This window comes from Rhea americana, unplaced genomic scaffold (genome assembly GCF_003343005.1).
Source record: "Rhea americana isolate MKP2758 unplaced genomic scaffold, rheAme1 scaffold_10, whole genome shotgun sequence".
NCBI lineage: Eukaryota > Metazoa > Chordata > Aves > Rheiformes > Rheidae > Rhea > Rhea americana.
The window spans coordinates 9123703-9147676 of NW_028185039.1; the positions used below are offsets into that span (position 1 = coordinate 9123703).

Consider the following 23974-nt stretch of genomic DNA (forward strand, 5'->3'; position numbering starts at 1 on the left):
TCTGCTATTGTTGGTTTGTGTGCCCAGCCACACTGGTGACCATTACTTAATTTTGATAGTGGCACAGAAGTCATGATCTTCCTTTTATTGTTTCTCTCTTTTTTTTCTAATACAGCAGTTCTAAAAGTTCCAAGCCTTGTATTAAAAAACATGGTTGTAAAAATCAGAGTCTTATTCTTTGATGTTCTAAGTGAGATGACAAAAAGCTTTAAGAGTTTAATTCAAAGTTATCACTGAATCATAGGAAAATTATTCAATGCTTTCCTTTATCAGTACTGAACTTCTTTATGAAAAAATATTTGTTTTTTTTGTTACTTTGGATATTGAAAAAAATCCACAATCCTAACTTGATATGTGAATATGAGATTTTTGAATTAGAAGAAGGTCAGTAGGACATTTCAAAATTGATAGAGAAATTATTTAAAGTATTTTGTTAAGTTTTACTCTTTTTGACTTGCCTGGCTGTTAATGATTTTTAAGGGGAGGCTCTATTCTGCTGTCTGAGAGTTAAAGTCCTCACATTCACACCAAATGCCATTTYCTTGCTAAAACATCCCTGCTACCAATATAATACTCATATTTCAAACTTGGCACCACACAGGTTGTTGGCTTGTACAAAACAGATGTCTTCCAGACAGCAAGCTGGGAGTTTGTTGCAGAGTTTRTGTAGCAGCTCTTCCTGCCTTGGCCTAATGAACCACAGCATAAAACACTACGACAGAGAAATCCTGTTGTAAGAATTGAATTGCATCACCTTATTACTATTACTCTGTAATGACTGTTAATAGCCAGAACCACAAAGGGGTAAATTCCCAAACTGGATAAAAATACGGAAGTGAGCCACTTTGTGCAGAGAGGACAAAGCGCAGCTTGCTGGCATGACCTTGGCCCTGGCCTGGCAGGGCTGTTTGGCATGTTGAAGATTTGTAAAGTTTTCTGCTTGAACTCAGGAGCTTTCTTACTTTTAAAAGCAAATGCAATCAAAAGGATTTCCATCTAGGTGATGCATATGACAAAACCACCTTATTGATCGTACTGATTTGAGGAGGAGTAGGTCTGGACCGCCAGYCCTCAGGGTCTGTAACTAACTTTGGAAAGTTAGTTATAAACATCATAGCCAAATGATTAACTTCAGTGGTGAGGGGTGAAATGCTGGATGCAGTTGGTCACCAGAGCCAGATTGCAACCAGAGATGTTTCTGTTGTGAGACAGAATATATGATCAGAGAACTCAAATGATCATCTAATTACAAATTCTGGCACAGTCAGAAAAAAAATTTGAGCAGTAAATATGAGTTGTTTCTGGAACTAGTTTACTTTGTTTCAATGATAAAAGTAGGCAATGTGGAAGGGAAATTGAACTCAGTTTAAATATGCCAAAAATATCTGTTCTTTTTCAAAGATCATCTTGAGTCAAGGCTGCAGAGTAGTTACTAGTGCAATCTAAATATTTTAGAGGAGGCTTCCTGTGGCCTCCCTCTGCCATACAATGAAATGTCAGTATAAGCTTATCTGGTACCGCAAGAGAAAAGGCCATCAAGGGGACAGATATGCCAGTCTCATTGCCTGCTCTCAGGAAGAGGAGCTTCAGGTCCATGAAGTGAAGCCAGAAGGAGCCCAGTGGGTAAGGGCATGTGCTGCAGGGCCTGTGCTGGCCTGTGAGTCTCCTTGTCTGCTGGCCATGCTGTCGCTTGGTGCTGAGGTAGAGCACTGCCCTGCCTGGGAACATACATACAGCAGGGACCCTAGAGGCTGTGGACTAGTAGCAGAGTGGGCTGTTGTGACAAAGAGGAGCTTTTGAGTTACTTACTACTTAAAAGAAATGGAAGCAGCAGATTTCTTGCTGAGCAAGACCTGAGAGTGAGGATGGTAGAGCCAGGCCCTTCTGAGCTGAGTAGGAAAAAATATTAACAGGAGAAAACTGAAAGAATAACCCATTTTGTTATTTGTCTTTGACAGCTGAAGAAGTAGTTTGCTTGGTTCTCTCATGTGAGAGATCTGACTGAGTGAGGAGCACTGAAACCGTTCGCAGGAAGCACAGGAAGCCGCAATGTCTGGTTCCTCTAACAAATACACTCATAGTGTTAATTTGGGGTATACATAGCATATACATAGCATAGATCCTTTTTTTGACATTTGTTTCACAATCCATGCTACTAATGGTTTTAGCTTCTGGAGGTGAACAAAAAGATCTGAAACTGCTTTTTTTTTTTCTTTCTTTTTTTCCTTTCCAAGGAGAGAAGAAAACTTTGAATATTGAAGTGTTGGATCTCCCTCCAATAACTTCACTGGAAATTCAGGGTAAGTTAGACCAGCATAGTCTGGTTTTATGGTCATGCTGGATGACTTTGTCAGCAATACATAAAGAAGGCCTAATTTGACATTTCCTAGCTTATAAACAGAAGAGATGGAGACAGCTCAGCACAGCTGCTGTTAGTTTTGGTTGGCCTGTGGCTGAACTGCTGACATAATCAAAGATACAAATCCTGATCAGTTAACTCATGGAAATGCTAAGCATTCTTGAAATTCCTGCACTGAGGCTTTCTTGGAAGGTTTGTTCGAATGTTCAGTAAGTAAAGAATGACAATGTATAAGAGAACATATATTCTCTTTTTACAGTACATGATCACATGTCATTTGTTTCAGTCTTTTCCCTTTATTAAGCTTCCAAAGAACTTTATAATGTTTTACTGGAAAAAAAAGTTGCACTTGGGGATAACAGCATTCCAGTCACCTTTGCACTTGGCAGGAATAAGAAGCAGCTTTTTGTGTGGCTGTTCTGTTGATGAAGGAGGTGTTGGTCAAAGAGGAATTTGTGCAGATTACCTGTGAAGTACAGAACTACRAAAGTGTAATGATAATATGTAGAAAGCAAAGACATGAAGGTTGAAAATTAAAATACAGATTAGTCATATATGTGTAATTAATTCTGTATTAAAATGGAAAATCAGACTGAAACTCTACAAATACGAAAGCACTTGCAGTATAAGACATGGATTCAAAACTAGCAAAATTCTATATAGACTTTCCTCAGGGCTCAGATAATCCTGCAACTGGGTTACTGAATACTGCCACCTGCAGTTTTTGTTAATCTAGAGCTCTCAAATTCRCTTGAACGAAAAAACAAACACAAACCTGTCAGGTTCCTTTCTTTTTCACTTTTAGAASCCTCAGGTTTAAATGTATCCATACTTGCTATCCTGAAATACCTGCTCATGAGAGATTTTACTTCTGTAATCAACCAGAATTTCAAAGGAACAGATATATCTAAGTAAATCCTTTACCATCAAATCAATCAAAAAAAAAAAAAAGAGAAGCAGTCTTGTATATTAGCAGTCAATCATAAATGGGCTTTAATTCAGTATGACTTCTTGTTATATATTACATAAAAGATATTATTTAAAAACTCTGAATGCTTCTCATCACTGAGTTAAAGATAGGCCATTAACAGGTATGTGTAGGGATGTGATAAGTCTTTTTTCAGTAGCAAAAGTTGGGACTAGAACCTACAGTCCTCTATAATCTTGTCCCATATAATTTAGGTACCTTTAAAATTATTTTTGAACTTGATCCCAGAACCCTCTCTCATCTTAATGAGCCTCTTGTTGAGCCTTGAGCAAAGGTTGAGGTATCAAGTCCTTACTAATTAAAAAGATCCCATCTACTTTATATGTAACGCTTTTCTTGGTGGAAACTGTAGAGGAAGTAAGTTAGAGTCCTCTGCCTGAAACAATTTCCTAAAACAGTTGTCCAGCAGTGTACAAATATTTATCAGTCCATGTCTGGACCTCTGCCAAGAATTGCTTGCAGAGAGTTGAAAGTGCAAAAGTAGCATAGGAGATCAGAGAGGGAATTATCCTGATACCAGCTGTAAGTAGGATGGTTGTTAAGGTACTTACTGTACTGTAGAACTTGCTTAATGTTCTCCTGTCAGGCAGTGAACACATCCCTATGTTGGTATGTGTCCCTTCTGAATTTACAAGTCATTTGAGCTCAGTGGAGTAGTTTAAAACAATTCTCTGCTATTTCAGGTTTCAATTCTATTTAGCTACGGAAACTCTATCTTTTTTTATGCATTGCTCATTCTGCAGGCACTATGACATGAAAAAGCAGTCAGGTAACCTGGAAAGGTTGCTGGCTGTGATCACCATGGTCAAGTAAAACCTGACAGATACCTGTTCTTTTTTGATATGAAGAGACAAGAATTCTGTATATACATAGTGTACTGTTGTTCTTGCTATGTAGATGGCTGGACAATCATTTGGACTCCATTCAGGTTTACTGAAAGAACCATTAAACATTCCTTTGATGACAGTGAAATAATAGAAAGCAATCACACCAAGACCAGAAATTATACAAACTTAAAAAGCAATCAGGCTGGTTAGGCCAKTAAGTGCAGGGACTGAGGATTGTCCTTCTGGCTGACTGTGTGTATATGTGTTTGTATTTGTATATATGCATTGAAACAAAAAGAGAAGGTAGAAAAGAAGTCARAGAGTCATTGCATGGACACTAAATTGCTTGTTTTTTCCCCTTCAACAGCAGATGGAGATAACCCCAGCACTAGACAACTAAAACTAATGGGTTTACATGAGTTTTGTTAGGCATGTTAGGCATTATCAGAGAGATTGAGATGTCCTTGTGCCAGCTTAGAGTACCTGAAGGTGAACTAAAAATTTCCGTTACTCATTTTGGTTTAGYTTTAAAATCTTTGAAATTCTATATATCACCATTTTAATTTTTTCATGTGTTTGAGTCATGTTTCACTGAAGATACAGGGAACTGCTTTATGAAGCTCTGGCATGAGTCAGTTGGAAGAAGTTGTGTTATGTTCTATGATGTTGCTCAGTTGGGAGTAATTCACAGTAAAGCAGAGTCTTGAGTGGACTCACTGAGTCAAGTCGCTGCTGAACAGCCTATTCCCTGTAAGAAGACCTGTCCTCAACTCCTGGGACCTCCTGGGATTCTTGTTCAGGCAGAAAGGAGATGCTTTTGCAATAGCCCTTGTATGCACAAACCTGCTTCTCCTACTTTAACTGGGAAGTAGGCACTACATCTTCATTTCAATATATTTTTACTCAAAGATCATTCCACAGAGAAATATTTTCTATGTAGAAAATTAATGAAGGATGCCTGTGCTACCTGCTATGCTTCTATGTGCAAATACAAACTGTGAGCAGAGAGAAGTGGCAAAATCCACGCCTGGTAAGAGAGATCAGTCATTTGTATGCATTTCATCAAAGTCAATGTTCTATTGACATGAACAGTCCTCCTTTAAAGCACTGAAATTGTGAGCACCCTGTCAGAATACTATTACTGTATGATTCTGTAGCACCAAGTACATTGTTATTAACAGAACACAACCAACTTCATTCATTCCCTGATCTGCCTTGTCCTTCAAGATTTTTATTACCATCCTTGCAGTGCTCTATTCTCAGATAGTTCTGACAGACAAGATGCCCAGTGATGATGATGTACTGGAGAATCAAAATAAACACTGGTGTTTCTTCCTAAACGATTTCACTTTTGGAGCGTAAGTAGTTCTTGCAAATGACAGCTCCAGAGGGCAGGTTAATTAGAACCCAGCATGCTGTTCTGCTTGGAGAAGCAGTTTCTTCTCAATAAATAATAATTAAACAGGAGTTAAGATAAGTGCCTCTGGAAATGATTTGTATGGCTCTGTGTCTCACTAACACTTGCAAAGATTCTGGTTACAGCAATGTATTGTAATACTTCTGTTTTCTCGTGCCTGTATCCATTAGGAATGTAACAGAGATATTATGCAAGACATTCAGAGATAATAAAACCCTTCATTGCTGAGCCTAGTCTTTTTGCCTCACCCATATGTCCCTGACATCGATTTCATTTTATTTCTCAAGAAAGGGTCAAGTGAATGATTACTAGAACAACCAGTGGCATCATTGTGAAATACATCCTTAGTATTTTCTGCAGTGCAGATAAATGTTTTTCTGTTGCTCTGCTTTTGTTTTAGTGCTGCTGTCAATGGCTTATGGTAAAATAATTGGAGTTTCCTGTAGTAGTCAGATAGGCCAGTGCATTGAGAAGCTGAGAAACGTTACTCCTTTTTATTTTCTATTTTCCATCTGTCAGCTGATTGACACTTTCCAGTGTGTCATTGCACTCTTTCTCTGGATTGTTGTAACAGCATTAATCAACAGAATCGATGAAACACAAATAGATGACAGCAGAGAAAGACCCAGATGTTACCTCATCAACACTTTTGCATGGGGTGATCAGCCACATGCTGCTCTATCTCATCAACTCACTGTTTTGCTCTTAACAAACAACTTTCTTCCATTGGGATGTAGCATGTGCTGCTTTTTCAGAGTAAAGAGTATAGCAGGCAGGAGGAGAGAGAGAGAAAAAAAAAAGCGAAGAGTGGCTTTACAAATCAAAACACCCTGGTGTCAGATCTTCCTTTTTATGGTTTAGGATGTTATTTCTGGATATTTCAACAGTTCTGTGAAGGAAGTGACAGAGAAACAATCCAGAGTTGCAGAGTTCAGGCTGAGAATCCCCCCTCTCATTCTCTCATAAGAAGAGACCATAACAAGAGGTTACGCTCTGTTTCCCTCTTGTTTAACCCACCATGTGCAGTGCACTACACAGGGTCAGAAAAGGCAGTGCAGAAAGGCTCCAGCAAAAAAAGACAGGAAACTTTGCCAGGTTCCTAACAGTCACCTGATAATTAGGGTTCTGCGATTTGTGAATAGGATCTGCTGGAAGGAGGTGTGTTCATAGCATATTCCCTCTATGCGACATGCTTTTTGCAGATGAAGTAGTAAAACTAAACCAGCACATACTCAGACACACATAAGTCTGAAAAATGATACCCTTTCCTCTTAATCTGGAACAATAGTTTATCAGTATCCTGTCCTGGTGGTGTCTTCTCAGAGCAGAAGTCACTTTCAGGACAAAGCTAGGAAATGTTGATTTAGGCCTTCTTTACGTATTGCTGACAAAGTCATCCAGCATGACCATAAAAACAAAAGCTGACACAGAAGAGAACTAGAGAAATGCAAAGTTAGGTTTCCACATGACTGGGAATTCTGCAAATCCTGCACCACCATCCTTTTCCCCTCTGAAGCAGACTGATGTGCCAGCTAGTAGTGATAAAAACTTTCTGGCTTAAATTTGGAATAGGAATTAAAATCTTCTGGAGTTTTTTTGGGGGGGAGGAAGGGGTGGGAGGGGGAGGAAGAGGTAATGGCATTTTGTGATTTATAGTCTGCAGCATCTAGTCCTGTCCACCACTTAATCATAAAATGGGTTAGATACTGGACTGCAGCATCTAATCGGTGAAGGATGGCTTGTGTCTAGAATAGAGTATATCTGAACACAAAGCTAAAAGCAAGAGGCAGTTTCTAATGAAGATACACAGTAGATAGTGTTTAGTCTTAATTGTGTTTACCATAAGTAAGTGGRGCCCTAGAGGGAAAACCAATATAAGCAGTTTCTCAGTCAAGAATGGAGCCACAGGATAGGTGTGTTGTTTGAACAAGATTCCCCTTCTACTAGTGAGCTTTTAAATCTTTTAAAAGGCAGGAGCATGATGTGCAGTAGTTGCAGAGTAAATATTTAACTGCTATTGTGGTGCTGACTACARAAGATCTGACAACAGAGTCTCAGAGTCTGATGACTCAGAGTCATCAAAAATGGAGACTGCCTGGGCTAGTGGTTTTCCAGCTTTTGTGACTGGGAGACCACTAAGCTGTCTCCAGTATGGTAAATTGCACAGTAAATTTGCACTAGCTGACAATATCTTACTTTTCTGTGTTACCTTAAGAAATAGTCTATAGTATCCCAAATGTCTGTAGGCCAGAGACTGAAAAACACTGGCACAGACTTATAGGGTAATATGAGAATCCATTCTTCCAACATACCCGTGTTTGGATGATTACACGATGACATCTGTTCATTTTACTTACTAAAACTGATTTCTTCAAAATTGTTTATTGCCTGACGTTAGTCATGCAGAGAGGTCAATAGGCACAGAGCTTTGCTCCCACTGGTACTGTACAGAAGTGATAGAGCACTAAAGCTGAATGAGTTCAGTTATGTGGAAGCTGGTAACAGGTTTCTGCTTAAGCAAGAAATCCAGTGACACTAATGGTTCCAGTAATGGCCATGGTTGCATCTCAGAATCAGTCCTCACTGATGGAAAATCTCCCCAAGGATGCASCCTTGAAGCAGGAATTCTAGCAAATTGGTCAGTGCCTCCTGGGACTCTGCAGCTTCCTTTTACTGTTCCAGCTTCCCAGGTGAACTCAATCGTAAGTCTCCCATTGACCTCAAGGCACGCGATGCAAGCTAGTGTTGGTGTACAGGATGTTTCTGTTATGCCAGTCAGCAGAGAGTCTTTACTTTTACATGATGAATTCTACTAGAAAAGTTTCTSTATAATCCACAGGGAAGCAGATCTTGTGTGATACACATGACATACTAGTACTTGCAGCTCCTGCTAATAGTTTCAAATTCCCTAAGCACAATATGAAATAATTTATTTCTGTTTTGCCTGCTTTGAGTTTGAGTTTGCTTAAGCTTACTACATCTTCACGTTCTCACCTTTATGATGAAGAAAATAAAACACTCCCTTGTTCCACAAGTTCTGACTAGTATTTGGAAAGCATTTGCAGATGAAGATATGAGTTGAGTTAAAGCATCCAGTCTAGGTCCTTTTCCTCCCACCCCTCACTGCTGCTTTCCATCTGCTCTAACATGAGCCAGGTTTGAGCTGTCAGGCAAGATTCCATGCAGGATTTTGAGAGGATCACTTCAGACAAATGACAGGTCGTTCTGCTCTCATTATTAACGTGGAACTTGTTTCATAGGCCCCTTGTAGGGTGCTTGCCATTGAGCTGTAATCTGTCTCAACAAAAACAGAGGATTACAACCGCTCTGCCAGGCAAATCATCACACTTAGGAGGACTGTTTGTATTAAATAATATAAGCTTACTAGTAATTGTTTCTGACTTGCATCATTGCAAGCAACTCTCTGACAAAGGATTTTTCATCAATGTTACTAATGTACTATAAGTTGGCATTAGTTCACCCATGGTAATTTTCTATGCACTTATTATCTCAGAGGAGAGGAGCTGCTGGTAGCTTATTTTGTGCTGAAATATCTCCTGGCATGCAGTTGTGCAGGGATCCAGAATACTTGTCTAAATATAGATAATGTACTAGTTGAATTTATGAGCAGCATAGTTTTCAGATGTATTTATCTAGCCATTTAGGTGGACTATTTCAGGCTGAATGGTATTAACTGGTCTGCTAAAGTACATAGTTACCTCCACATAAAGGTACTCRTACCTGCAGAGAGTATTCTTATTTGGTACCTATAAAAGCACCTTTTTCACTGTGAAGTGTGCCCATTCCGGTAACTGCATTAGCATAACGGCACTGGTAAACACTACCTTCATTCCCCTGTGCAACAGACATGKTTTAAAATACCAAACTTTCTTTAAACTAGAAAAAGCAGTTTCAGATTCCCTTGTGGATGCATCCGAGTTTGTAAACGAAATGTGTTTATTGCTTATTAATCAGATTTAACTATTTTGTTTAGCAGGTTCAGCTGAGGAGAGATCTGCCCTCTCTTACATCTTCTCCGTCTCCTGAGAGACTGCACACCTGGCTGACCTCTACAGCAACAGTAAACAAAAGGGGTTTTGCTGAGTTTGTGCTTTATGATTCCCTGACTTCACTTGGAGACAGACAAAAGGACTGCATGGAATAAATAGCCTACCTTTGCTACTCATAGTGATGGAAAGCAGACAACCATCTCGTTTACTGGAACAATGGGAGGAGCTGAAAACTTTCTCTCTTACCCTGGCTCCTATTTTGTCTAGTAGRTAGCACAAGTAATTATGCCACATGGCATGCCTGCTAATATGCTCCTAAGTGCCTGAAGGGACTGCTATTGCAAAAGCTGGGGCATGCTGACTGGTACTGGAAAAAGAAGAAAACAAAAGAGTGGCTTCTTCTCACCTTCAGGGTGAGCTGCCCATTTTATTCCTTTTTCTCTTGTTGCTGGGATAAGTTAATCAGTAACTAGAGCCTTCAATAAAGCAGAGAGGTCTGGTGATCTGTATAAGATTACTTCAGCTGCAGAAAACTGCAGCAGCAGAAACAGCTTAGAGAAAATGGCAGCGTTGGGCAAGATTCCCAGCTGCAGTGTTCCCTTGTGAAATATTTAAAGACATTCTCATATATATTGCTAATGTAGGACAAGGCTATTCTGAAAAGCTTCAGGACAAAGCTTGATCTTACATTAAGTGCTAGGATACGGTAAGCTGAAAACTGACCAAAGTCTCTGAGGCAGGGGGAAGGCACCTGAGAAACATAAAGATTCCTAGTTGTCAAAGATTATCCAAAGCCATTTCCTCACAGCAGAGAGCTGGCAATTTGCCTCACTAGTGAATGCTGTTTTTCAGTGTTAATCATTCTGCTTTCATATATGCAACTCTTCCTTTCAGAATGTGCTGGCTTTTCTCAAGGAAAAGACCCTAAATTGAGAGGCAGGAGGGATCCAGACAAGACTATGTTGGCTGCAAAGACAAATATATAAAACCTTATCTTCACCAAACCCTTAAACCTTTTGCAACTGAGATTTAATTACAGCTCACAGTACTCTTGCCAACCTCGTCACTGTGTATAGTCTAAGGTGAGTCTCTGGCAGGAGATAAAATGGGAATATAGTTCTGCTCTTGAGAAGACTCTGAGAATGGACATAAAGATAAACTCGGCTTAAAAGTAATACTGATGTTACTCCAGTGCAAGAACAAATTTTTCTGCTCAATGATAAGAGTAGCTGTGAAGTTAAGTCAAAAGAGAAAAGGAGAGAGAGGAATCATCAAAATATTGAAACTGTCTTGCCAAAGGAACATTATTCCTGTGCTGTTCTCTCCATTTGCTCTGCAGAAAACACAGATTCTTTTACTCTCTGTTCCAAACAACGGGTTTAGCTCAGTCAGTCAGTGCATGGTGCTGCTAATGCCAAGGTTGCAGTTYAGTCCCCGTACAGGCTACGCTGAGGGTTGGACTAGATGATCTCCAGAATCCCTTCCAACCTTACTATTCTATGATTCTAACTGGCTGCCCCAAGCTCTTCTGCTAGAGAAACAACACAGTACTTAGAGAGCAGAAAAATGTGTGGTTTGAGAAGATAGAAGAACTGGAAAAGTCTGTGACACGTTACATGATGAGGAGTCTTGCTGCACATTCAGCATGACTTTCCTTATATAACGCAGTCTCAGTGAGTTGACTCATTCAAATCTGTGCTGATAGGTCTTGCTTTTGAATTCTCCCAGGTGACTCTCTCAGAGTAGGTGCCACGTGTCAGTAAAGCTGCGATACAGATTGAATATCTGTATCAAGATTGAGGTAGATACAAGTTGAGGTAGATTAGGAGAGTTGTCCTGCAGCCCAGGACTGTGCAGTGTGCAATATCTAAACACAGTCAAATTTATATATCTTTATTTGCATTCAGTTTTATCAGCACGTTTTCCTTTGTTATAAAAGCAGCTGAGTAAATAATTGTGAACTGGAAAATGTAATTAATATCTGTTTTTTTTTTTCTTTTCAATGTGAAAAGATTGTGAATAACTCCAAACAAGAGCTAGGCTGGAGATTGTGGCTGATTTCTTCAAAAGAATAACTGAGTTTCTAAGTCATCACTGAACATTTTGGTACCTGGCAACAAAACGGTAAGGCTGAGGAGTGTTTATTCAGTTGCGTAGCCAAAGTGAAAAATTGAAAGCAGWTTCCCTTTGAATCAGCTCAAAACAAAATGTGAACTGAAATGAAAAATATAGGTTGCACCAAATGGAATGTATTATTTGACCTAAAACATCTATTCCATGATGCAGAAACTAAGAGATTTGCAGCCTACTAATAATAATTAAACTAAGCCATCTAAACCTATTACTGAGATGGTAATGCCAGTGGCTGTTGAATAATAGCATTGGTGGAATTGTGGAGGATTTAACACCAGAGTGAGGGTATMATGCCATTGCTCATTGTAGTAACTTTAATGAGAACTTCCTTCTGTGTATGTCTTAAGATTTTGTTTCTTTCATGTATACATTCGTAAGTCCACTGAAGCATTTATGTATCTAGGCTAAGTATTGCACCACATACAAAGATTTATATGATTAGTAAGAGCATCCTCTTAAGTGAATTATGTCTGTCAGTCTAGAATTTGAGGCTGCGTGTGGAGGATTAATGGAATAACGCACAACTACTTTCCTTATCAGGAGAAAATTAAAAAAAAGGGGGGGGAGGGGAAACCAAAGATGAGTACYGCATTTATTGTAGTCAGTGAAGTACACCTCTGATATACAGAGAAAGCCTAGAGAAGAATAGGAGCTCTCTTATTTCTTTGGTGTTTATTATGTGTGACCTTTTTTCTCCTAATAACAACACTTCCACTTATTTCACCTGAAACAKAAGTCCTGGAATTGTGTTAATCCATAATCAAACTGAACATTGTATCATTCTGAAAAAATCAGAGCTGGTAAGTGTTTCTGCTTCATATGTATTTCTCTGTTTTCTACAAGAGGCTTAAGGATGTAAGACACCTCTAAAAGCTGTCTTTATCATTAATACAATGTCCAGTAAAACTGAGTGTGCATGCATATGTGACTATTGTAGAACGGTATCATACTGAAGTGGCTATTTATAGACTCACTGTGAAATATTTTTCAGATATTTGCAGATTAACAGAAAGCAATTAAAAGCATGAAAACAGCTGTGAGAATGGGAAGAAATGGACAGGATAGAAACTGATTTGATGAACTAGCAGGAAGGGTCCAAGTGATTTCCTTCTAGAAACACAGTTTAATTCAAACAATGTATCTGAGAATTTCTTAGTTTCTCATTGAATAATTTCTTCTGGGAAAATATGATTGGTGGAAGGAGAATAAGTGTAGAAAGTTCTCTGATCAGAGTATCCTTGTCTTGGCCTTTTCCTTGTCCACTGCCTTGATATTGCCATTAAAAAGATGTGGTATTCCCAAAGGAAACACCAAAAATCTGGCACTTCTGAACTGAACTACAGTTTCCAACTCCCTCAAATTAATCGTCAACTGAAACCGCAATCATTTTAAGCTGCCATCTCTATGAAAATATCTTTCTTGCCCTCCATTCTTGTTCCTTGCTAACTGTAAAGTGTTTAGTGCATTAATATAGTAAAAACATAAAATCCTTCTATCCTTATATTTATCATACAAATGAGAATGACTCAATTTTTTTATGTTGCACTATTGCCTTGATATTTTCTAAAAACAAAAGGAAAAGGAAACTCATTGCTAGATAGTATGAAAATCTTTTTTTTTTTTTTTTTTTTTTTTTTAATGCAGAGCCAGAGGTTAACCTTTTTCAAATAACTAATGGAATCAGACATCTAGAATCGTCAGATTAAAGAGTAAAACAAATACTGTGATGCCTATTCCATGCACACCCACTTCGCATTGTCAAAGGATTTCAGACTCACTACAGAGAAAGTATTCATGAAACATTTTTCTGTGCAATGAAAAATAGCCCTTAGGAAAAGGAGGAAATGAACTAACTAAAAGAAACAGATTTTGTGAACACTCTTTTTAAAATGCTTTTTTTAATCCTCCTTTTGCTCCTGCGCTTTCCTGCAGTGTGGGTTTAGGAGCAGGGAGAAGCCACAATGGAGATACTGAAGGCTCAAATTGCCTTCAGCAGACAGGAATGCTAAACTCTTAAAGGAGCACTATTCTTAAACAGTTCTCTGCCCAAAATAGACATACATAGGAAGCARTGAAATGGATGGAAAAAGATTGGAAGCAAAGTAGTTGAGTATTTCCTGTTTGCTTTATCTGTTTGAAACAAAAGGTTTGGAAAGTATTTCCTCCTGTTGATGATAATATCAGTCATTGTTGGGAAATGTTGTGTGTTCAACATTATCACAAGGGCCTTTCTGGCTAATTAGAACTGTGATCTAGAGAATAATGGTAACTAGTCCCACTCTGCTGCAAAATACTCTGTAATAGCTCAGCTGTGCTATAATAGCTTCTGCAGAAACAAGGCCATGCTAACTCACTGAAAATTAGGAAGTATTGACCCTGGTAGGTACCAAATCAAGTAATCAATTCTTTTCCTAGAAAAACAATTGTTTTAGCTCCTTTCTGTTCTAGATCCTCCCCTCAGTAATTACTACAGGGCAGTCTCAATCCGTATTCGTGTAATGGAGGCRGAACTGGCTGAAAACTTTACATTTCATTTGATTGTTTATTTATACAAAATGAATGTCTTATTACTCCCTTTCTCCTTCAGATTTCCACAGGAGCTTTTGACTTTTCTTTGAACCCTCCCTCCAGATTTTTCTGAGCATAGTTTTCAATATTTGATCTTCTAATAAATATTCAAAATTAGATGAACTAAAAGGGGAATATTTCATTCAGTTTTGTTAATTGTCAAGTTCTTTTTCAGAGTTTAGAGCAGAAAGTATATTGAATTATTTGCATCTTTGACTGCATACATATTCCTGCACCTTACATGAATGTTTCTGTGGAAATAAAATACAGAAGGTGAGCAGATCTGTACCCACACAGCAGAGTATCTGAGCAGAACTCTGCTCTGATACATTCAGCTAAATTTTGACATGCATGCTTAGATGATTTGTTGTATAGGAATCTTTCCTTCTACAATAGTTTGAAGTTTTCCTCCCAAGTGGATGCAGCACCATTTTAAATAGAGAAGTATGCAGTTATGCAAGAGTATGACTGCTGACGTCCCCATACATTTCCCACCCTGATAAAGTTACACCTACTTTCTTATCAGGCATCTGATTTATCAAAACAATATCTGAGGACTGTAGAATCGTATTTAAGCATGTTCACATTTATCACCTTATCTTAYTCATCTCCTTGTGAGAAGATATGTCTGACATCAGTTGTCACTACCACGGACTTGACAAAAGGACTGTACAATAATCTTTATTGTAGAGCACTTTGAAATAAAGCACAGCTACGTTTTCTCAGAATCTCTCTTCTGCTGTTGAGAAATATGAAGTGCCATAAAAAAACAACCCATGAACATTATGGGAAGCATAAACAAGCTTCTTACATCAGGACAAGTGGTAGTTTAAAAAATAAAAATCCCCAAACACTGTTTATTGTGTGGGTATAATAAGACAGATCAATCTTATTGCTCTATAAGAAGAGTTTTTCATCCTTGTATAGGTCATTCCCCTATTTGTACAAAACAGAATTTTCACTACCTGTCTTTCCAATGTATTTTTATGCCCTTTCTTGCATCATCACATCATAAATCCCTTCTGTTGTTTGGACATGAGTATTTACATCRTGATCTAACAGAATCAAGTGTAGAGTATAAAACTCTGGACCCAGAGGAAAGCTGTGCTAATGAACTGTCACAGTGAAACTTACAACCACGGGGCCTGTAAGAGAAATGCATGGATAGAGAGCACTGTTATCTATTAACTTTGTTATCTTCACAAATTGTTTCTGTAGCTGTTGAAGGCAGCATGAGCTTCASTAGGATCCCAGTGGGGGACGAGGGAAATTTTGTTATTGTCTTCCCTGAGAGCAAAATAATTTCCTAAGAACTATTCTCTACAGTGAAAGATGTCATAAAACTTGACATTTCACCAAGGATGTGGAAGAGCTGGGGTTTGATCTCTTTCAGTCTGAATGTATTTGCATATACATCTGTGGATCTATATGGTCTTCAGTTCTGGACCTCTTTGTTGATACCATTTTATTTGCAAAGGACAATCCAGCTTTTCCTGAACCAATGTGAATGAATTACCATATAGTCTGTTGATGGAGGGAATCTTCTCGATGAGAAGAATCCACTATTCAAGACCCTGTTCAGAGGGCTTGTGCAGTCTACTTGGGCCAACTGAGACCAGCTGAGAGACAAACACTGAAGAATGTTCTTGTCTGCTCTGGGAGACCCCTCAGTTGGAGGTTCTCACATTCAGAGTCAGTGTTTGCTCCTCCAGCTACTCAATAAGGAGGAAAGCACCAACCCTCCTCTGGCCATTGTTTTGCTGAAAAGAATGGAATAGATGTTTGGCTCTTGGAGGGAGGGGAGTCTAGGGATCTAGTCAGGTAGGGAGAGGCATTGGGCTGCACGTGCCCAAGTTGTTTTTGGAAGATGCATCCACTGTACGGTTCACATGTGCCAGGTCTGAAGCAGACATCTCTTGGATGCTCTTTTGCATATGCAGATCTTATACCTATCCACTGCCCTCCAAGAAAGAGTTTTGTGTATTTAAACTAYGAAAAAGTTTCCATTTCATTTAATTTTAAGTAACAAATGCCATCAATTTGAACAATCTAAAGAAAAGGCTCTATAAAAGCCAACTTATTTCAAGGCAAACTACCCCTTTTATCWCTTCTATAGGCCTCTAATGGCATAGGTCAGAGAGTTCTGCCTCTCCTATTCATTTCCCATCAAGTGTAGCTAATTGCTGTTTGGTGTGAGAAGCCTCTGCAGGTCTCCAGCACTGCCTGATTGCACTTTCCAAGGCTCTTCAGACTTGTATCTAAAAAAGAAAAAAAATAATTAGAAGGATGAAGGCCATGTCTGATCATCAAATATTTAAACCTGGCAGGCTTTCAAGAATGGCAGGTGTGCTAGCCTATGGAAACACCTTTGTTTCACTAGATCTGAGTTGGCATTGTTAGTTTTCAGAAGACTTGAGGTCATCAGTACATGAGATTTTATAGTCGGTGTCCTTTAAAGAGGTAATGAGGACAGAGATGCAAACAAGGAGTGTGTCTTCACTCACAAGGTAACAAGGTAATCATCCGTAAAGAAAGGTAGCTGGGAGAATGCATGTATGTCTCCATGATGCAAGAGTGGAAATACTAATGTCATCGGTGTCCCAAATGAAACAGATACAAATATTCCAAGCCATGTATCACATTGATCACAATTTGAGGAATTAGCATCTTATTACATGAACTGTAAATGCAGTTTCTGCTACAGACTTGTAGACACAGGAGCATAGAGAAGTTTCSAAATGCTATGATATTAGATATCAGTACAAGTATACTTGTACTGTTGCACTGTTGCAGAGATCTCTCTGCAACATATTCTTTTCCATCTTTGTTTTCTTTTGCTTAATAGTTATAGCGCTATCGGATTTTTTAGCTAATGCTGTTGTCAAAAAAATTTCTGATTGGTAACATTTTCTTTCTTGCTGTGCAGGATGTCACATTTGAAATACAGTGTTTTGAAAGATGCTAGCTGCCCAGCCGAGTCATACTGCATGCTGACAACAGTAAGAGCTACTCTTTTTCCAAAAAGAAATTGTAATCTAAGCCCTAGAGATGTAAAGACATTTACCCCAGCTTACTCTTAGCAGTTAGAAGGAATCCATTGATAGTGAACAGAGCTATTTGCATGATGTAAAGTTTAAACAAACACATGAACTCTGGGCAGGGTTTGGGATCTAAGTAGACAAGCTGTGAAAAAGGGAAGAACTGTGTGTATTCTGCAGATGGCATTCTGTGATTAGTGAGACTATTTTCAAGTCTTTTTTTTCAGAAAAAGTTTCAAAGGTCACCTTACTGAGATGGTCTTTTTTAAAATAGTCATCATGACCTCATTGTTCATATTTGTATTAATTTATTTATGTTCATTTGTTTATATATAAATAGATGCTGAACTCAGAATAATCTCCCTCTCCATGGCTAGAAGAACATTGTTGTAGGCCACACATGGCAGAGAATAGAACTGGGAACTGAAGACAAATCTTCTGAGAGGCCATTGCCTGGTCAAGTGTTACTTACTCTCTTTCCCTATATTTTAATTTATATTATTTTGTAATATCACATTTTATAAATGATATTACAGTTCACAAACCTGACAAGATAGACAAATCTCTTTTCATCTCACAGTAACAGCCAAATTACTTCTTTTACCCCTCACTTACAACACAAAGACAAAAATTCCTCTGGAGTTTGATGATGGAAAGATCAAGACATTTCATCTACAAGTTGCCATTTGAAGTAATTATTGCCTCTTAGTAATAACAGAATATTTCTTTTAGCATAGTTAACATTTTTTATGTAATCACTTTGCTGTAAAAATGTTAATTGTCACATTTCTCTAACATTTCCCCTATTGTGATTTTATGGTATAAATCCAGAACACCTGCAAGTTGCTGCAGGGTTCTTTATTTCTGTGCTTCGTTGTTTGATTTCACCACTTAACCACTTAGTTTGTTGGCTACACAACTGCCATGTGAAGTGATCTATCTGTAACATAGTTTGTGATCTTCTGATGGAAACTTTATGCCTAGATATGTAACAATTCTCTTAAGCCATAAAATTAAAGGGGCATTAACCAGGGATCTGACAACTGTCAAAAATCATTGAAGTTCAACAATGGCTGACCTTACTTAAAAATGAAAGATGGCAGTGTTTTGTAACACACGCAACTTTTTCTAATTGTATTAGTCTTCATTTTTGTTTCAGGATTTGCAATTTGCAGAAACTGAAACTGAGATCAATCTTTAATGTAAAAAATAACATTACTTACAGTGTCAAAGGCGTGAGGAAGTGGATTGACTTACCCATCCATAAAGAGAGGAAGGAATGGGCTAAAACTTGGAAAAAAATCTAAGGTATCTTTTGGAGTTCTTCAGTACTTTTGTGAAAGCTCTCATAATTGTAAATGTCTTTCTTGAATGGACAGAATAAGAAACATAGTACCATAAGCTGTCAGTGAAAAACACCAGCCTTTGTATCTCAGCTGTGAACAGCTGCAGCTGTTGCCTGATGCTGTTGTCTACACACTCGCTCAGAGTTTGTGGTTTTCCTCCAGGCAGTCACCACCTATCAAGGCAGGTCATAAAAACAACCTAGCCTACTGATGCGTGGTAGTATTGTTTTGTAGTCTCTTTCCAGATAAAATTGTGCTATGTGTTAATTTGAACAGAGCACAGCTCCCATTTTTTGTTTTTGCCATAATTAGCTATCAGTATGTTATCGTTATGAATTATATAATCATTACCATCATTATTCAGCATTATCAATTATGAACATTATCATCAGCATTATCAAATGTATGCTAAACCAAATATATTTAAATGACTGGAGATAAGGCAATGTGATAAATATGCTACATTTTTCAAAGACTGGCTTAGTAGTCTGACTGGTTAACTAATTGGCGGCCATCTTTTGAGCAGGACATCTATCAGCACTAGTAAAATATGAATCAGTTTGAGTCCTGTTCCAAATCTAAAATGGAAAACCAGTCTAAAGGGCATGGTAATATGCTTCCTGAATGGCTACTTTTATGTTCTGTAGTCCAATTCATTTGTAGCATAGTCCAATGCATTTTTCTCACTTAATGTCATGTACTGGTGAGGTATATTACTCATGAGTATTACTCATCATTACTGAGGTATATACTCAGGTACATTACTGTTTCTAGTGGCATACAATAGTTTGTATACTCAAAAGAATAACCAGTATTCAGTGTTTAATGATTGCTTTGTGCCTTGCACAAACTCTCGTAGATTAAGCATTTCTTCTCAATACATAGTACTTCAGAAAGGAACCAAGCTGGGATGCTGCATCTTGTCTTCAAACGTTAATGATTGTAACCTATCAGTTCCTGGCCTGACACTCTAGCACTCCTAATGCAAAACTTGGCATAAGCTCATTTGTGGATCTCTGTAAAGAACGGAAATCAAGCTGGCTTCTAGACTTCTTATGGCAAGTTCAGAGCAAACAGGCCTGCAGTTGAATGCAATGCTGAGTCTGCTGGGACATCCACTAAAACAGTGGGAGAAACTTTCAGGAAGGCAGAGGCTGGGGAAGCTTAATGGTGTGAGTCTCCAGGAAGTGGCTGGCCAAGAAGAGGTGGCTAGAGGGGCAACTTGTGATACAGCAGCTGATAGTGATTGTGAATAAATCTAAGGGGGAGAAAATGCTGACTGAAGAGGGAGCAGGGAGAACATTTCATTTCTGGTATGTAGTTGGTACTTATAAAATAAAAAGCAAATGGCCGACTAAACACTTCCTTAAGGCCTAGTTTCACTACTACAATGGGCCATAGCTTATTTTAAGGCTGCCTAATGCACATGATGTAAAAACATAGAGAAGGCAAGACACTGGTTTTAAATCAAGGAAAATTCTCTGGGGCTACCTTCACTTAAAAGCTCGTCTCTACTGTGTTTCTACTGCAGCACAGTTCATGCACAATATTTTTCCTGAAGTGAAAACCTGTATCCTCTTTGTTATGAATACAAGCGATATGAAAGAATTGGTCTGAGAGCTGAATGTTAGGTGGTTGCCTTGGGAATAATGGACAAAGAACTTGACTGACCCTAAAATATTTGGCAGCTGAGTAGCTTCTGTGTGATTTCATGCATTAAAAGATTTCTCTGCTCATGACAAACATCTTTCTTTAGAATGAGCAGAACTTGAAGACATACTAGGCAAGAAAAAAATGACTCATATGCAGAAATGAGATGGACATTGCCTCCCACCAAACTGTTCACCTGTCACGTCTTCTACTTTGGTATATAACTCCTTTCCTTCCTAATAAAGACAACTAAATGTTGCCTACATACAAATCATGGAGAGAGAAGAGTGAAGCGGTTTTAGCACAAGAAAAGGAAGACTAAGCTAAGTAAGTAAGCTTGATGAAGGTTAGCTCATGTTGGCTCTCAGTGTTTCACTTAGTTACATGATACCTGTTTGACAGGGTTTTGGAAACTTCCAAGAGTACAAATGGGAGTTGGTTACATCCTGGAGCTAACTTATTTGAAAGCTAACTTAGTCTTTGTCCATTACATGGTGCCTCAAGTTTGGCTGACATTACATTGGCTGTGAGTCTGGGACTCATTTCTAATCCTGCTATTAAAAATACCCCAGATTTGATAACTGAATTTGTGGACTAAATGYTCCCCATGAGGGAAAGGTGAAAAGGTGCTTGGCTGAATTCTTATTGAGAGGGTTATTTATGTTAGTAATACTTTTACTACACTGTATTATTAATGATAGTATGGAATGAAAGTCTTTGTTTTTTGTTATTACAAATCTATATAAAATATTTGCAAGGTTATTTATGTCTGTAATTAGTATTTCCTGAATTCTGAGTCCTAATGATGGAGGGAGATTTATGTTTCTTTAAGAAAATTTTGTTTCTCTGGTCTTGCTGTTATGATTTATCTGAGAATAGCAAAGATGCCCTCAATTCCCACACTTTGTAGACTGAACAGAATTCATCTAAAGTATGATTCAAAATWACAGATGATTAAGATAGTGAGATACACAATGACTTGTCAGATACCTGGTATGAAAAAATTGATCTTATAAAATAGAGTAACTCTATCTATCCCATTATAAAGTAAACAGCTTTAAAATGAAAAGTGGAACATATGCTTTCGGTTTTGCATATTGGTTTTGTATTCTGTGTTTCCAGTTTGCGGTGTGACTGGACATAGGAATATAAAGTACAAGGAAACACTCTGGACTGAAGTTGCATGCTTRGTATGCTACATTTTAAAAACGTTAAGGATATTTTTCCTCCTATTATTTACTCTAATCATCAGGAGACTGCTTCTAATTTCCAGGCACAGATTATTCATGTCCAGTTTATGCCCTTTGTGCTTGTGCCAACCATATCTTTTAAATTAAATAGTTTCAAAATTCAGTGCACAAGAAGGAATTAGAGATCAGGATTGCATTTCCYGTGTGTGGAGCAGTCCTAGTAAGTCACACCTTTTTAATAGTGGTGGACAGTATTCACCTTGTGTTGAGTACCCACCAGCACTAGTCTCATCTTTTAAGACCTGTTCAAGTCACCTCATCCTAGCTGCTGCACAGGGACATATTTCACCCACCTTTACTAATGAATCACATTAGCTGATACATTTCCCCCCTACATACTCATTTCCTCAACTCAGTTGTGTAAGTAATTGCACTTTGAATACTTTGAATGAATGAAAAATGGTATAATGATGCTATGCTCTCAATAAATCCTCCTGTTTTCTCCCTGTCAGGACTGCTGAGGGGAATTCTTGATCCCTGCAACAGCACAAAGCCATTTTGGGTGAGCAAGKGATCAGCCAGTGCCGTCCCCAGGACGTGAGAGAGGCAGGGGAACCCAGCAGCTCCAGGCAAGCCCAAGTCCTGCTCCTGACTGCAAGTCTGCACCTTGCCATCCCATCCCCAAAACAGCCACCTGGGGACCCTGCCCAGGCCTGCCTGTATCCTGGGAAAGGAGCACACACTTCCCTGCAGCAGCTCCTTCAAGCTTGAGACAGAGAGAGCGAGCAAGGTATGAACATGTGCTGAAGATGATTAACAGGTCGGTACTAGTCGTTCTGTGAGGGAAGGGGAAGGGGAATGAGATGCTGAGTCTGTTAAAAGCTCAGAGTTCAGGGGAAGCTGAAAGCTCTCTTGTCTCCAGCAGCTGGTGAGAACAACTGCAGCCAAAATCACATTTCCTAGCTGTGACAGCTGGGATGCAGAACACGCATGCATGTACACACATGGGAGGGTCCCTAAAATCCATGATCTAATCTTGAAAACCAATCTCATGACTGTGGACTAGTCCCATATGTTGTGCATATATGTTTGGGGAAGAGGAAGGAGAGAAGGGAAAAGAGAGATGACTGAGTGCTGAACTTCGGGGGAGGGCACAGCTCTAATGCAAGACAGTATGACCGAGGGAGTTTTTCTAAACGTCATTTATTTACGTATTGCTTCCCTTCTGTCTTCCTCTACCTATAAAAAACCCAGTCTGGCTACAGGGAGCAAAACACAAAAATGCCAAGAATAAGGTTCACATTCTGAGGAGAACTCATTAGTTTCATCATTATACATGCTATGAAGAGGTAAGAACTTGTGTGGAACAGAGGTGGACAGAGAGATAAGGTACTTCAGAGGAAGACCATTATGGTTGGCATAGAAAGCTGATTTACCTCATGTTGCRCTGCCTCTTTTATATTCTGGATCTTAGAGCGTAATTTGCACATTACTCGTTTGTACGTGGCCAAGGTTCGCTAAAAGAGCATATAATTTTATCTCCTATACAGTTGCCTCTGTAATGATGCTAGGACCTGCTTTGTCTGTTATGTATGAACAGAAAAGAACCAGAAAGAATACAGTGCCTAAACCACGTTTTTAAACCATGCTTTAAAATACTGTGTTTTATCATCAGCTAGGAAAATTGTGCATGAATGAAAGCACTGATAACACTAGTTCCAGGAGACTATCTTATTCAGAGAGTGAGGTGATTGGTGAGCAATCATGGAGATCATGGGCACATACGTGTTTAACTTACAGATTCCACAAAGATCAAAGTCAATTTTTGGTGTAAGCAGATGCACTTCCTTTGGTTTTAAATCAGCTTCCGAGCACCAAGAGAATTACCCTTCCTCTGAAGCTGAGGATGACACTGGTCTCTAGTGACCAGATATTGGATGAAGACAATGATGACTCTGATCTAGCATCATCCAGYGATCCTTGTGTTCCTCATAAAGCCCCTGGCACTGAGACTCTGTCCTCATCGCTGTACTTCACTTTCTCATCCTTTGTCTTGCTGCAGCTTCCGCTTCAGGCCCTGCTGTGGCAGATCACGCAGCCCCGATTCGCACAGGAGATGCCGAATATGGGCAAGTGATGTTACTAGAGTACTGGGTTTTCTCATCAGCTTGCACCACAGCTAACTTCCTCATTCCTTCTGCRTGGAAAAATCGGGAAGGTCTACCAGGATTACTCCTCCGTACCTTCAAGGGTTCACCAGCTCCTCTGACCGTATAATCCTTCTTTACCCCGTTTCACACCCAAAGCTCTAATTCAGTATTGTCATTTTATTTGCTGCCAAGAGGGCTGAGCAGGGGCCCCGGGCCCGCGGCAGCCCGTGCCCGTGCCTTCGCGGGGGCCCCGGGCCCGCGGCAGCCCGTGCCCGTGCCTTCGCGGGGGCCCCGGGCC

The 23974-nt window shown here is 39.1% G+C and overlaps 1 protein-coding gene across 2 annotated transcripts in view; it reads left to right on the forward strand.

Moving 5' to 3' along the window:
- Positions 1-23974, forward strand: part of CARHSP1 (calcium regulated heat stable protein 1) — a 79744-nt gene that overhangs the window by 19548 nt on the left and 36222 nt on the right. The window contains exons 3-11 of one of the 2 annotated variants that reach the window (XM_085303410.1): positions 2235-2300; positions 9586-10014; positions 10496-10683; positions 11614-11725; positions 17229-17301; positions 17681-17796; positions 18566-18648; positions 20443-20663; positions 22039-22316. The gene's annotated coding sequence lies outside the window, so the exon portion shown is untranslated. Of the gene's footprint in view, positions 1-2234; positions 2301-9585; positions 10015-10495; positions 10684-11613; positions 11726-17228; positions 17302-17680; positions 17797-18499; positions 18649-20442; positions 20664-22038; positions 22317-23974 lie in introns of both variants that reach the window. The other variant, XM_085303418.1, reaches the window with a different exon arrangement.